Source organism: Elephantulus edwardii, unplaced genomic scaffold (assembly GCF_000299155.1).
Source record: "Elephantulus edwardii isolate Elephantulus edwardi_28Jun2011 unplaced genomic scaffold, EleEdw1.0 scaffold00008, whole genome shotgun sequence".
NCBI lineage: Eukaryota > Metazoa > Chordata > Mammalia > Macroscelidea > Macroscelididae > Elephantulus > Elephantulus edwardii.
The window spans coordinates 12427927-12438844 of record NW_006399758.1 but is presented as its reverse complement, the minus strand read 5'-3'; positions in this window follow the sequence as shown (position 1 = coordinate 12438844).

Here is a 10918-nt window from a genome sequence, read left to right as displayed (position 1 = left end):
CACCCATTTTGAATAATATTGCATGAGTTTCTTGTTTTTCAATGCAGCATAGTATTCCATTATGTGAATATACCACAGCTTCCCTATCCATTCGTTTGTTGATGGGCACCTGGGTTGTTTCTAACTCCTTGCTATTGTGAACAGAGCTGCGATAAACATGGGTGTGCATGAAATAGTGTATTCTTAAATAGCCTCTGAGGTTGGCTTTGAATATTACATGTAATATAAGCATTAGAAAGGAAAAAAAGGACCAAGTTCCTAGCTCCTATGATGTTCTATGCAGCTTCTTGAACAGTGCAAGTCTTTTCTTTGAAGGTTACATTACCCTGAGGTTTCCTTGTTTCAAATAAATGACAAGTGACATCTACAGTGCCACGACACTAGAAAGATGTATAACAATTACCCCATTGCCATTCATATTATAAACTGTCTGTAGATGCATAATAAATCTTGCAATTTGGAACATCCTGCACTTTGAAATTCCTCAAGACGACACAGCTTCATTCTCTTATTCAGCTTCAACTAAATTTTATTGCTATCATTCTCATTGAATCAAATCATTCCGAGAGGAGGAAATTACTGCTTCTTAAATGAAGTCACATGCTATACAACAAACCTTAGACTTGTCCATGGTTTCACAGGCTGCACATCTAGCTATACAGAGGATTGCACTGGAGCCAGTGGTAGCTGTCATACCAGACGGAGGGTTTTATCACCCAAGGAAAGTTCCCTCCAGCAAGCACAAAGCAGCCATATGCTGAAAAGGGCTGCGCAGCTACACTGTAAATAATTCTGGATGGGGGTGAGGAGAGGCAGAAAACTTAGGACAAAATAATTATCTCTAAACACAAGCGTAATTTGTTGTTGTTGTTGTTGTTGTTATGTGCCATCGAGTCGTTTGCGACTCATAGTGACCCTATGTACAAGAGCTCTAAACGCTGTTCTATCCTGTGCCAATCTAGCCATCTCAAATGCACTTATTCCCACCACTCCAGTCACAGAATCTATCCATCTCATCGAAGGTCTTCCTCTCCTTCGCCTTCCCTCCACTCTGCCAAACATGATGTTCCTCTCCAAGGACCTCCTTGCAACATGCCCAAAGTATGTCAGACAAAGCTAGCATAATTTAGCAAAAGTTAAAATTATGGCAAGTAAGGTGGGAAAGCAAAAATCAGTGTAGAACCTTTATATGAAACATTTAACATTTGAAGCATTGGACATTGGTCTTCATTTGCGTGTTCAGTGAAATTTATGAGATATGATAATGGAAAGTAGCATAGCAAGTAAAAGGAAAGTGTGAATTTCCACAGTAGGAATTTGAAGTCTTATTGTACTTACCTGGTGGCCCTGGTAGAGGCTAGATTGGTTGCCTGGTCCCCCTTGCTCTCATAAAGGAAGGCTAGAGTCTCCCAGGAAATCAGGAAGACCATCATTACACTTGAACCAGCGTGATAGTATTACAGAAGCAGCCAAAAGGTGGTTACACCAGGAAGCCAGACCTCCCCAGCCAATCACACAAGTATCCATGGGGGCTGGCATATGACCACATTTCAGGAGATAGAAATCTTATAAAAGCAGTGCCCATATGGGGCAGGGGATGAGGTGTCACTTTTATTGCCCTTGTCTACTCACAGCATGCTCTAAGGTTTGGTTTCATTCCTGCCTTTCAGAAGTCTTTTTCTCTTTACCTTCTTTTTCACTGTAACTCTTTGGTATGGCCCATCTTGCTTGCTTCCGGAAATCCTATGAAACTGGAGAAAGGATAAAAGTCACACAAGTGTTGAGGACTTTCATTCGTAGGGTCGCTTTAAGTCACCTATGACTTGATAGCACTTAACAACATAGAAAGAGATCAATTGGCCTAGAGGACAGAAAGTGATGCTACCAAGCCAAAGGTGGGTGACTCTAATCCATGACCCTTAGCCCTGTTTTTAATTGTTTTTGATCAAACATTCTTCAAGGTTGTATAGCCCTGGTGTGTCCACTTGTCATACAGAGGTAACCTGTGGTCGCTGTGAAGCTGAACACTGTGACACTGATATGTCAAATGAGATAATGGTTACCCACGGTGGATAGTGTTGGGTGGAGCTCCCCGATTAAAACAAGCTTGGAAGCAGGAGTAGTATCCACTTCCGTAATAGCTTGCCTCAGGAAACCCTATGAACCTGAAGAAAGAATGAAAGTCATGCAAGTGTTGAGGACTTTTGTTCATAGGGTCACTATGAGTCGTCTATGACTCGACGGCACTTAACAACCACATAGACCATCTTACGCTAGCAATGCCTCTGCCTTATTGCCTTAATAAACCTTTTTCACTTGTTATACTAAGTTTCCACTGTGTGTGTATGTCTGGTTTACTTAACTACAGTCACCTCAACTCACCCTCTTTACGGGAAATAATAGCGAGTGGTGAAGAGATAAAGGGAAGTATGGTTTCAGTGTGTTTCGGTTGAAGGTAAGGAACCCTGGTGTGTTATGTGTTGTGCTGCTAACTGGTAGGTTAATGGTTTGACTCCACCATCCACTCCATGGAGGAAAGATGGGCAGTTATCTCCAATAAAGATCTGCAGTTTTGGACACCAAAGGGTGATCCTCATGAATTAGAATTGACCAGATGACTGTAGATGGTGCTTGGGGATAGAGTTGATGAGCCAGTGACAAGTGTCTTTCATTTGTAATTTGTACATTACCCAAAACATGTAAATAGTTTGAATGGAGGTAGAAATCTGGATGCTTATGCCATCAGACAATTGACATATAGGGTGGGAGTATGCCCCACTTGTTTGTCAAAGTCTGGGAAATTAGCAAAAACATAATGATCTTCAATCAAGGTCAAAATTTAAAGACTACAGTTCACGATTTATAAAAGAATTGAAACATGTGAGGAATGTGTTCACTTAAACAAGGAATTCCATAAGACAAAACTGTCAACATTTACATAAAAGAAAAGATGAGAAGGCAAGGAAGGGCAGGGTAGAGGGAAACAGAACAAACAATAGCAACAAGGAGGATGCTGACACATGGCAAAAATTGTAGCCAACGTTCTTGAACCATATGTATAAAAAAAGTTAAATGAGGACTTAAATTACTATGTACACTTCTACCTAAAACACAGTATAATGTTCTGAAAAACAATTGAGTTTTACTTTAAACAACTTAACTATGAAGTAGAATAAAATATTGAGAAAATAAAAAGTTTGAAAACAAAACAAGAATAATTAAATCAACACAAAAGGAAACAGTAGAATAATGGAGACACAAGTGAAAATAAAAGAAAAAGCAGCTGCTGTTGGGTACCATCAAGTCAGAACTGACCCACAGCTGACCCCCAGTGGATTTTCAGGGGCAGTTAATTGCACAGGAGGAGACTGCTCATCCTTTTCCCACAGAGCAGCAGGTGGATTAGAACCATGTGCTTTTAGGAGTGCAGTGCAGTTTCTTACCACTAGGCCATCTTGAGAGCAAAAATTATTCCTTATGAAAAACATACTGAAGTGAAAGGGCTAAACAGATTTCAAAGGGCAGCTCAAGAGGACAAAGGAGATTATTATAATGGAATCTGCAGAGAGCTGAATTGGAGGATAAAAAGAGAAGAACTTGCTCTGCTTTTCTTAAACTGAAAAACAAATTTAAGCCTTATGTCACAATATTGAAAAATGCTATGGGCAATATATTGAATGGCCCAGAAAGCATCACAAGAAGATAGAGGGAATACACAGTATCACTGTACCAGAAAGAATTGATTGACATTGAAAAATTTCAGGAAATAATCATATGAACAAGAGCCAGCAGTAATGAAGGAGGACGTAGAAGCTTCACTGAAAGCAAAAAATAAGGCCCCAGGAAACGATGGGATACCAATTGACTTGTTTCAATTAACAGATGCAGCCTTGGATGCACTCACCAGTCTATGCCAGGAAATTTGGAGGACAGCTGTATGACTAACGGATTGGAAAAGATTTTGTTCCCATTCCCAAGAAAGGTGATCCAACTGAATATGGAAACTATCAAACAATATCATTGATATCACATTCAAGTTAAGTACTGCTGAAGATCATTCAAAAATGGCTGGAATAGTATATAGATAGGGAACTGCCAGAAGTTCAAGAAGGCTTTAGAAGAGGCTGTGGCACCATGGATATCTTTACTGATGTCAGATAGATACTGGCTGAAGATAAGGAATACCACAAGAATGTCTATTTGTGCTTTATTAACTATGCAAAGGTATTTATGTGGATCATAACAAGTTGTGGCTGTCATTGAAAAAAATGGGAATCCCAGAGTACTTGATTTTCTCATGAGGGATCAATACCTGGACCAGGAGGATGTTCTGAGAATGGAACAGGGGAGTACTGTGTAGTTTGGAATCGGGAAGGAAGTTGTCTTTTCTCTCCATACCTATTCAGTCTATTTATCAATCAAATTATCTGAGAAGCTGGACTCTGAGGAGTGTGGCATCAGGATTGAATTGATGCCATTTATTTCGACTTCTCAAATAATTTTTATATGAGTGAAAATTTATAAATCATGTTACTTTTCATTCAATTGTTCTTGACTGTTGCTTCCAAGAATGTGGAATATGATTGTTTACCCACATAAAATTTAACTATTTTCGCTACCCTTGTCTCCATTTTTCACAAAGTTGCTTTGGGGTCCAATTGTAAAGGTTTTTCTTTACACTGAGATACAATTCATACTGATTCCCATAACCAAAATAGCCTGTCCAGTCAGTTCCAACCTGTATCTACTTTCCACAATAGGCAAGAAAGCAATAAAAACCAAATATTTCTTTAATATGTTTTTAGATGGAGAAGGGTCTTTTTTTTTTAAAAAAAAAATATTTTTTAAAGTGCCCTTTTAATATGTTCTGTGTACCGTAGAGTAGGAACCAATTAATATTCTAGCAAGTTTTCAGAGGCAGTAAAACACATGCAAGGAGATTGTTGATCTTTCTCTCATGGAGAAGCTGGGGATTTGAACCGTCTGCTTTTAGGTTGGCAGCCAGCACCTTACCACTAGGACACAAGAGTTTCCCTTTTACCAGGACAACAGGAAGAAAACTCTTTATCAACTCTTTATCTTTTTACTCTAGAAGGATAATTTTGAGAAAGACTTCCTTATCCTTGTTGTGGTTTGCCTCTCCACCCTGTAGTTTAAGCTGTTGTTGTTGTGTGCTGTGGAGTTAGAATCAATGCATAGCTCACTCTCCAAAGGGTTTTCAGAAGCAGTAAATTGCATGGGAGGAGACTGTCCATCCTTCTCCCACAGAGCTGCTGGTGGAGTCGAATCACGTGCCTTCTATATAGCTTCTTCTTTTATCATAATAATAAGGCTTTCTGATTTTGTATCAAAGATGACCTTTTCAATGGATAGGATGGAAAACTTGATTTCTTTAAAATTTTAACTGAGTTATGTCTAGCTTTGCTCTAAATCATAGACTTATTTTCCCTTTCCTTTCCTTCTGTGTGTGATATGCTGAATCAAAGATGTTCCTCTATCAGACAGTTTGGATTAAAAAGGCCAGCATTTAAAAAAATGCAGGTTTTACAAGGCCCAGGAACACACCCTAAATGAGTAGACTGGGAAGCTCCCGAATTTCTCTCTTAACAACCTTTAACTTCACTAAGGATTTTATTAAGGAGCTTTGGTGGCCTAGGGGTAAGAAACTATGCTGCAATCCCAAAGGCATGCAGTTTAAATCTACCAGCTTCTCTGCGATAGAAAATACCCGCTGGTGGTCAGCTATGAGTCAGTTCTAAAAAGGTTTCAATACCAACGGTAATGAAAGAAGAAACTCAAGCTACACTGAAGGCGTTGGTAAAGAATAAGAGCCCAAGAATCGATGGAATACCAATTGACTGTTGCAACAAGCAGATAAAGGCCTGGAAGTGCTCACGAGTCTAGACCAGGAAATTTGGAAGAGAGTTGTTTAGCCAACTGAATGAGAGAAATCCATATTTCTTTCCATTCCCAAAAAAGGTGATGCAACACAATTTGGAAATTATCAAACAATATCATTGATATCTCATGCAAGTAAAATTTTGCTGAAGATCATCCAAAAATAGCTAGCATAATGTATTGACAGGGAACTGTCAGAAGTTCCAGATGGCTTTAGAAGAGTCCGTGACACCAGGGATCATTGCGGATGTGAGATGGCTCTTGGCTGAATGCAGAGAATACCAGAAGACTGTCTGTTTGTGTTTTATTGACCATGCAAAGGCATTTGGCTGTGTGTATCATAACAAATTATGGCTAACATTGAGAAGAATGGGAGCCCCAGGAAGTGAAACCTATACCTAGACCAAGAAGCTGCTACCTTAACAGAGCAAGGGAGGACTGCATGGTTTAAATCAAGGAAAATGTGTGTCAGAGCTGTATCCTTTCTCCATACCTTTTTAATAGTTGCTGTTGTTACGTGCTGTTGAGTCGCTTGCGATTCATAGCAACCCTATGTACAACAGCTCCAAACTCTGCTCTGTCCTGTGCCAATCTCACTGTCTCTGACACACTCATCCCGATTTGCCCCAGTCACCGAATCAATTCATCTCCCAGAGGGCCTTCCCCTCCTGTGCCTACCCTCCACCCTCCCAAGCATGATGTCCCTCTCCAAGGACCAGTCCCTCCTTACAACATGACCAAAATATGTCACGCGAAGTCTCAGAATCCTTGCCTCCAAGGAGCAGCTGGTTTAACCCTCTCCAGGATTAATCTGTTTGTTTTCTTAGCAGTCCATGGTACCCTCAGCACTCTTCTCCAACACCAAAGCTCAAAAACATCAATTCTCCTTCTATGCTCCCTGGACATTGTCCATCTCTCTGACGCATAACACGTGATTGCAAAGACCATTGCCTGTACCAGATGCACCTTAGTCTCCAGAGACACACCATTGCTCTTGAGTACTTTAGAGAGGTCCCTAACAGCAGCCTATCCCATAGCAATACATCTTTAAATTTCCTGGCTGCTGGTGCCAAGAGTGTTCATTGTGGAGCCAAGCAGACTAAAGCTGTGAACAATTTTAATCTCTTCACCATCCATCCTGATGCTGCCAATTGGTCCAGTGGTGAGAATCTTTGTCTTCTTGACATTGAGCCTCAATCCATATTGAAGGCTGCAGTCCTCAGCAGCAAGCACCTCAGTTCCTCCTCAGTTTCAGCAAGCAGGGTTGTGTCATCTGCATAACGCAGATTGTTGATAGATCTGCCACCAATCCTGATGCCACATTCCTCCTTGTGCAGCCCAAAGTCTCAGATGATCTGTTCTGTACACAGGTTGAAAAGGTATGGAGACAGGACACATCCCTGGCATACACCCTTCCCAATTTTGAATCATGCAGTGTTTCCTTGTTCTGTTCTGACGACTGCTTCTTGGTTCAAGTATAAGTTTCGCATTAGCACGATCAAGTGTTCTGGGATTCCCATTCTTCTTAGAGTCAGCCACAGTTTGTTATGGTCCACACAGTCAAAGGCCTTTGCATAATCAATGAAGCACAGATAGACATTCCTCTGGTACTCCCTGCTTTCAGCCAATGTCCATCTAACATTAGTTATAATATCCCTAGTACCATGACCCCTTCCAAACCCAGCCTGGACTTCTGGCAGTTCTCTGCTGATGTGCTGTTCCCGTCATTTTTGGATAATCTTCAGTAGAATCTTGCATGCATGTGAAATCAACAATATTTTTCTGTAGTTTCCACACTCTGTTGGGTCACCTTTCTCTGGAATGGGTACAAATATAGATCTTTTACAGTCAGTTGGCCAAGTGATTGTTCTCCAGATTTCTTGACACAACTTGGTGAGCACGTCCAGGGCAGCATCTGTTAGATGAAATATGTCAATTGGTATACCATCTATTCTATACACTGAGCAAATTGCTCAAGAAGTTGGGCTCTTTGAAGAAGAATTGGAGGAAGACTCATTGACTTGTGTTATGCAGATAGCACAACCTTGCTTGCTGCAAGTGAAGAGGACTTGAAACTCTTCCTGCAAAAGATCAAAGAATATAACCTTCAATACAGATTGCATCTCAACTTCAAGAAGACAAAAATCCTTACCACCAGACTTATAAGCAACATTATGGTAGATGGAGAGAAGATTGAAACTGTCAACGATTTTATCTCACTTAGATCCACAGTCAACATCCTTGGTACCTGCAGTAAAGAAATCAATAGGCATGTTCTACTGGGAAAATCTGTTGTCAAGGAGCTCCCCAAGGTGCTAAAGAGTAACGACTTCTATTCAAAGACTAAGGTACAAGCTAGGTTTAGAAGAGGCTGTAGCACTAGAGACATTATTGCCAATGTCAGATGGATCCTTGCAGAAAGCAAAGAGTACCGAGGGATATCTATCTGTGTTTCATTGACCATGCAAAAGCATTTAACTGTGTAGATCTCAAGAAATTGTGGTTAACCTTGAGGAGAATAGGAATCCAGAACATTTGATTGTCCTTATGTGAAACCTATACTTGGACCAGGAAGCAGTCCTCAGAGCAGAGCAAGAAAACACTGCATGGTTCAAAATCAGGAAGGGAGTGTATCAGGGAGGCATCCTGTCCCCATACTTTTTCAATCTATATGCAAAACAAATTACTCCGGAGGCTGGACTTTATGAGGAGGAATATGGCATTAGGCCTGGAAGAAGACTCATCAACAACCTACATTGTGTAGATGACACAACTTTGCTTGCTGAAACTGAAGAGGACCTGAAGTGTTTGCTGCAGAAAGTCAAAGACTGTAGTCTTCAGTATGGATTAAAGTTCAACATCAAGAAGACAAAGATTCTTACCACTGTGCCACTTGGCAACACCGTGATGGATGGAGAAGAGCTTGAGGTTGTTAACAGTTACAGCACCAGCAACCAGGAAATCAAGAGTCAAATTGCATTAGGTAAACCTGCTGTCAGGGACCTCTCCAGAGTACTGAAAAGAAAATACGTTAGTCTAGAGACTAACGTGTTCCTGATCCAGGCCATGGTTTTCACAGTTACTTGCTATGCATCAGAGAGCTGGACAATGACTAAGGATGATAGAAGGAGAATTGATGTCTTTGAGTTCTGGTGCTGGAGATGAGTCTTGAACATACCATGGACCACCAAAAGAATAATTAAGTCAGTCTTAGAGAGGATAAAACCAATTTCTCCTTGAAGGCAAGGATTTTTGTAGCTCCTTCTCACATACTTTGGGCATGTAGCCAAAAAAATCAAGAAAGATATCATGTTCAGAAGGGTGGAGGGACGGCACAGGAGAGGAAGACCCTGGATGAGATGGATTGATACAGTAACTGGGGCAGAGGGGATAGCTGTGTCAGAGTCAGTGAGACTGGCTCAGGACAGCCCAGGCTTCAGAGCTGTTGTACATAGGTTGCTATGAGTCACAAGTAACTTGATGGCACAAACAACAGCAACAACAAAGTACTCATAATTCAAGCCATGATCTTTTCAATTACTTGCTAAAAGCTGAAAAATGAATAAAGATGGCAGAAGAAGAATTGATACCTTTGAGTTGTGGTGTTGGGCAAGAGTAGTGAATATCCCAAGCACTGACAAAAGAACAAAATATCTTGGAGAAAGTGTAGACAGGCTGCTTCTTAGAGGCAAGAATGGTGAAAGTTCACCTCACATACTTTGAGTATTCTATCAGAATTGGCTAGTCCTTGGAAAAAAGACATCATGCTTGCAAAGGTGGAGAGTCAGAGAAAGAAAGGAAGACACTGAATAAGAGGAAGCCACACAGTGAATAATAATAGGCTCGAGTATATCAAAGATGATGAAAATGGCACAGGACAGGGCATGGTTCAGATCCATTGTTCATGGGGTTGCTATGAGTCATAGTTGACTTGATGGCATCTTAGAACAAGAGTTTTCAGGTGGCCACAAGTGTGTGAACTTCTAAAAGAAGGCTTATCTTGAAAGGGCTAATTTCTTGGTAACCAAGCACCCAACGAGATAGATGTCATCTTAAAAGAAGGGACTCTATAGCACTTGTCCTGTGATGACTCAACAGTTAATTGGAAAGTTAATTTGGAGGTCAGCCTCCTGATTTACATGTCTTGCCTTTTCTGAAAATGAACATGTGCTCCTCCCCACACCCTTAACCTAACCTGTAAACAGCTGCCCAGAACCATTGCTTACTGAGACAGATCTGAGAAGCTCAGATACTCTGTCTCTTATATGTTGTTAGGTGCCATCAAGTTTACTAGGATGCATTGAGGCCCTATAAACAAGCACTCTGAACCTTACCCTATCCCGCATCATCTTCAGATCTCTCACATGTTCAAGTTCACTGTGACGGTCACTGTGTCTCATTGTGAATGTTTTATATGCTAGTGTGCATGATAAAACCTCTGCTTTTTCTACTCCAGCCCGTCTCCACCATTGGATTTTCTAGGCTGCAAAAGTTCCTTTCACTGGTTACACCTGCTATCAGATTTCTGTGACTACAGATCTGTACGGGAAGAGATTGTGTCACTTTCTCCTCAGAATGGCTAGCGGATTTGAACTACAAACCTTTCAAGTTATCAGTCCAATATGTTATACACAATGCTACCAAGAAGTAAAATTGTCTTGTGTTGTTACTGCTGTATGTGCCATCCAGTCACAACTGACCCATAGCTGACCCTCCAGAGAGTTTTCAGGGGTAGTTAATCACAAGGGAAGAGATTGCTCATCCTTCTCCAGCAGAGAAGCTGGTAGGTTCAAACTACATGACTTTGGGATTGCAGCCCAGTCTTACTACTAGGCCACCAGAACTCACTTAAAATTGTCCCATAACTGTCCTTGGGGTTGGGGAGAGACTGAGTAAGATGGGTTCAATAATGCATGCTGCTCTGAAACAGAGAAGGGAGAAAACTGTTTAAAAGAGATATGTGATTAGGTATTTCAGTCATGACAGGAGTCTAGAGCGATGGCTACATGGTGGAGTGGAC